The sequence below is a fragment of the Hemiscyllium ocellatum genome, chromosome 38 (assembly GCF_020745735.1).
Source record: "Hemiscyllium ocellatum isolate sHemOce1 chromosome 38, sHemOce1.pat.X.cur, whole genome shotgun sequence".
In the NCBI taxonomy this organism is placed as follows: domain Eukaryota; kingdom Metazoa; phylum Chordata; class Chondrichthyes; order Orectolobiformes; family Hemiscylliidae; genus Hemiscyllium; species Hemiscyllium ocellatum.
This window is the reverse complement of record NC_083438.1, coordinates 38086546-38092545: the sequence shown is the minus strand read 5'-3', so window position 1 is coordinate 38092545 and position 6000 is coordinate 38086546.

Sequence of the window (6000 nt, the reverse complement as noted above, 5' to 3'; positions counted from 1 at the left end):
GATGATGTTACCGAGTATGATGATAAAACATCTGAAAACGAACCTTCCAGCTCAGTGAGCAAACCCACATCTACTCTAACTTTTCCAATTTTTAAAGTAAGAATAAGGTTTTGTGTTCCAGCTGCAATTCGATTGTTCAAATGACCAGGCTTGAAGCAAAATACATTCTATTCTTGTGCTACAGTTAAAATAAAAACAACAAAACAAAGAAGAATTGGTAAAACTGAACTCTACTGGAAACCTTATCATAATAACAGCTTATTTTAAACAGTAACTGTTCCAATCTAGTGACACACCAAAAACGCACCCATGGCAAAGGGAAATTCAGTAAAATAGATTGTCTCACATGCAATTCTAGCAGCAGGGAGAGTCGGCAAACCTTCAGGTGTAAGAAAACGAGAAATAACAGCTTCCAAATCCAACTTCCAGACCCAGTAATGACTAAAAGTTAAAGTAAAATCCTGTTTCTGTTGGAGCTTGTGTCCATCCCTTCATGCTGCTTCTATTGTTCCACATTTTAAAAAAAAGCCAAGGCCTCACAAGCTATTCATTTTATTAGCTTGGAACAGACCATTTGTCACCTCTGTCTCAACCTCTCTCTCCCAAAAGGATACCGGAGAATGTACACATCTTACAGCCATTGTAGTCTCCCACAATTCAATGTTTACTTCCCTTTTCTTTTTCAACATGGTCTGTGGGTATTTGTCCAGCACTGGTCCTCCCTTAATCAACGTCCAGCCATCTTCCACAAGCGTATCACTATCTCGGTGCTGAATCACCCACAATGCTCTTAAAGCAGTGATTGATGGGCATTATCTCTCCAGGCCAGTTCCTAAAGCAAGCTGCAGAATAATATACTCTTTATTTTAAAGGGAATACACTGTTGCTCAAAGGTGACATTACAATTCTCAATTTCAACTCCCGGTTCACAGTCAAAAATGAGGAAAGTCAGAGCAGAAAGGTGAAGATGCCAACACTACCTAGCCCACACTATCAAGCCCTTAATTGTAGGCTAGCTGACGGCCTTCTGATATCATGCAAAGCTGTTAAGCCAGACACTGTACTAATCTCCTGAGGATGTCAGTTCAAATCCAACTGTAGATTCTTCAGTCAAAAGCAGTCAGGATTTCAGGGTTTAATAATGACTCCGTGATGATTCCTCAAAGGAAAACCACCACCCAGTTTATTTTGGAAAGGAAACTGCCGTCCTTACCCCGTCAGGCCTGCATGTGACTCCAGACCCTTAGCTGACTTATAACTGGACACTCCACAATAAATGCTGGCCCAGTCAGTGGCACTAACATAACACTAATGAATAAAATATTATTGCACATTCTGAATATATTTTGCGAGCATGTTTCATAGAACATAGAACATAGAAAAATACAGCGAAGTACAGGCCCTTCGGGCCTCGATGTTACGCTGATCCAAGCCCGCCTAACCTACACTAACCCACTATCCTCCATATGCCTATCCAATGCCCGTTTAAATGCCCATAAAGAGGGAGAGTCCACCACTGCTACAGGCAGGGCATTCCATGAACTCACAACTCACTGAGTAAACAATCTACCCCTAACATCTGTCCTATACCTACCTCCCCTTAATTTAAAGCTATGCCCCCTCATAATAGCTGACTCTATACGTGGAAAAAGGTTCTCATGGTCAACCCTATCTAAACCCCTAATCATCTTGTACACCTCTATCAAGTAACCCCTAAACCTTCTTTTCTCCAATGAGAACAGCCACAGGTGCCTCAGCCTTTCCTCATACGATCTTCCTACCATACCAGGCAACATCCTGGTAAACCTCCTCTGCACCCGTTCCAGTGCTTCCACATCCTTCCTATAGTATGGCGACCAAAACTGCACTCAATACTCCAGATGCGGCCGCACCAGAGTCTTATACAACTGCAACATGACCTCAGGACTCCGGAACTCAATTCCTCTACCAATAAAAGCCAGTACGCCATATGCCTTCCTCACAGCACTATTGACCTGGATGGCAACTTTCAGAGATCTGTATACATGGACACCAAGATCCCTCTGCTCAACCACACTACCAAGTATCCGACCATTAGCCCAGTACCCCATCTTCTTGTTACTCTTACCAAAGTGAATCACTTCACACTTACCTACATTGAACTCCATTTGCCACCTTTCTGCCCAGCTCTGCAGCTTATCTATATCCCGCTGTAACCTGCCACATCCTTCCTCACTGTCAACAACTCCACCGATTTTCGTATCACCCGCAAACTTGCTCACCCAACCTTCTAGCCCCTCCTCCAGGTCATTTATAAAACTTATAAACAGCAAAGGTCCCAAAATAGATCCTTGCGGAACACCGCTAGTAACTGCACTCCAAGATGAACCTTTACCATCAACTACTACCCTCTGTCTTCTTCCAGCCAGCCAATTCCTAATCCAAACTTCCAACGCACCCTCAATGCCATACCTCCGTATTTTTTGCAATAGCCTACCATGGGGAACCTTATCAAACACCTTACTAAAATCCATATACACCACATCTACTGCTTTACCCTCGTCCAACTCCTTCGTCACCTTCTCAAAGAATTCAATAAGGTTTGTGAGGCACGACCTGCCCTACACAAAACCATGCTGACTATCCTTGATCCCATTATTCCTATCCAGAAGTTCATAAATCCCATCCCTTACAGTTCACTCTAAGACTTTGCCCACAACAGAATTGAGACTCACTGGCCTATAGTTATAGGGTTATCCCTACTCCCCTTCTTGAACAAGGGAACGACATTTGCTATCCTCCAGACTTCTGGCACTATTCCTGGAGACAATGAAGACATAAAAATCAAGGCCAATGGCTCTGCAATCTCCTCCCTTTCAATGATGAGGGATACATTTATGGGTGAGAAATATGATTACAGTCCTTTACCGGTTTTGCTGAATAAGGATTTCCCACGCACTATACATTTAAAACTACTTGAACTATAATCATATTTCTCACCCATAAATATATCCCTCATCGTTGCAACATGCTTGCAAAATATATTCAGAATGTGCAATAATATTTTTGGCACAGACATAACGGGCCGAAGGGCCTGTTCATGTGCTTTACTGTTCCATGTTCTATAAACTAACGCCTACTTTCAAGAGTGAGTGGTTCTCTCTTATTCTCTCATCCAAAGCTGTAACTTATGCAAGGCTTCTTCCATGATTGAGTTTCATATAAGGACATGCCCTTCAGAGATCGACAGAATTATAGAGCACAGAAGGATCCCAATCCAATCATAACGCTGATTTAGGAAAGAAATATTTAACTGGTCTCAGTGTCTCACTCCTCTGATCTTTCCTTATAGTTCTTTGATTTTGATCTTTTCCTGCACTTATTCAAAAGTCCATTAGAAATTATTCCCCCTTTAATATCAAACCCACCATCTACGCAGGAAGAAATGCAATTTATTCTGTATTGATGAGTGGAATAAATCTTATTTCATGTCTGGTCCTTTCAAGAATCCTTTCCCTCTGGCAAAAGAATGATACTGCAGTGCAAATGATCTTGCAGTGAAATGTTATTCACCCTTTACTTGCATTGTTGAAAATGTGTTGCTGGAAAAGCGCAGCAGGTCAGGCAGCATCCAAGTAACAGGAAATTCGACGTTTCGGGCATAAGCTCTTCATCCTGATGATGGGCTTATGCCCAGAACATCGAATTTCCTGTTCCTTGGAAGCTGCCTGACCTGCTGCGCTTTTCCAGCAACACATTTTCAGCTCTGATCTCCAGCATCTGCAGACCTCACTTTCCCTTTACTTGTATTGTCCCTGCATTAAACACCTAAAGGATTTCTCAACATCTCTCTCAGTTGTGAGGACAAAGTACAAGTTCTTTAATTCATTCACCACACTGATGATTCTTATCCTTAATACAATTATCTCCCTGAGTACAGTGTATGAAATACTGCAGAGATACTGCAGTTTCTTGATTAATATCTTCAAAGTCATACCACTCGGCTATAGATTTCAAAGTCAAATTCCCAATGCCTTACAATTAGATTTACACAGACTACAATAATTTCACAATTTAAAATGATCTCCACACCTGACGACAGTTTAAGAAAAAAAATCAAATTGCTAAAATTATTGGTCTTTGATTGATGGGTGACTCTATTCGCTGAATCTACAGGAAAAGTTCAGAAACTGAATTGTCAATAGTTCCTTGTGTACACAGTATGATACACCCCCTGTGACACAGTCCATGTTATTCCAGTGTACTGAGCAGGCTCATTAAGCACATTCCTGTGACATTGTACATTCCCTCTACACTGGCCTTGAGAAAATAGAGATGGAACAAATTCTAATCTCTCCCCTTTCCCACCCCAAGGACTTACATGAACAAATAAGTGTGTTTGTTTTTTAAACTGATACTTGCTACATTGGCGATGCTTGGTTTAGGAAATGGGCAACTTATTTGAAATCTGTCTCTATGTCAGTCACTGGCTGTGTCACTGTGGGTGTAGTGACTAAAGCCCAGAGTTGTGTGAATTTGGTACACTGTTCCCCGTGACATGCAGAGAGAGACATAGTTGTCGACACGAAACCAAGAGAAATGGCCTTGTTTTGATCCTGCTGTACAAAGTCACCATTTGAGACACAAATGTTCCATTTTATTCAGGAAGTGTGAAAGCAGAATTCTCCCACTCCAGAACAGGTCCCCAGTGCAACAGACACGATGAGTGCCTCCATCAGAAATAAATTTGATCTTTCCTTGAAATCTCCCTTTGGAGAACCAGCCTTGCTTTTCTCCCAGAGTTCAGTTCAGTGTTTGCCCATGTCGAAGCTCAGGTGGTGATGTCTTGGTTGGGTGAGAGTGCCAAGGCATGTGGAGGCATGATGGTCAAACAAGCAGAGGAACCGAACAGCTATGGTGTGACAGAATGGGCTCAGAGGGCTGAATGGACTTCTCCTTTTATTTTTCCACCTTTTGTTCCAGAGCAAGTGAGGAACCACCCCACATCACAGATTGGCCAAATGTGGTCGTTCATATGTGACAAGAAATGAAACATTGCACACAGCAATGAGATTCCTCACTCTACACACAACAGTCAGTGGGTAATTAGTCAAAACAAGAATGAATACACAACGTGATGATGTCCAAGATGATTGTACTATGAAACAAGGTTTATCCCAGAATGAAGGAGAAAGTGAGGACTGCAGATGCTGGAGATCAGAGCTGAAAATGTATTGCTGGAAAAACGCAGCAGGTCAGGCACCATCCAAGGAGCAGGAGAGTCGACGTTTCGGGCATAAGCCCTTCCTGAAGAAGGGCTCATGCCTGAAACGTCGATTCTCCTGCTCCTTGGATGCTGCCTGACCTGCTGCGCTTTTCCAGCAACACATTTTCAATCCCAGAATGAAACCTGAATTGATAGATCATCTTGAAACACAAAACATAGGGGCGTGGGTAGTCCATTCGTCCCATCAATTCATTGTCAATCCCATTTGATATGTTCATGGCTGATTATCCAACTCAGTCCCCTGTTCCTGCTTTCTCCTCATACCCTTAGATCCCTTTAGCTTTCAGAACGGTATCTGACTCCATCTTGAAAACATCGATTGCTTTGCCCTCAACAGTTTGCAAAGGTAAACAATTCCAAAGGCTCACCACGCTGTGGTTAAAGACATTTCCCCTGGTCTCAGCCCTAAATGGTTTACCCCGTACCTTTAGACTGTGACCCCTGGTTCTGGAATCATTAATTTTTGGGATTCATTAATCTCGGGGTTTGTCACTGTGACACACCCACACAAAGCATCATAGACTTTGCTGACAACAGCAGGTTATTGGGTGAAAGACAGAAAAAATAGCAAACACCTCTATCACACAGAAGGCATTTTTTCATGAGCTTAATAATCAAAATATTCAATATTTCTTGCAACACTGCCCATTGATGGAGATCCATGCAGAGAGAAATCACACACCTCTGATACTGTTTTCTGTTTCTCACTGACTAGTTCCTTCTGGAATCTTTCT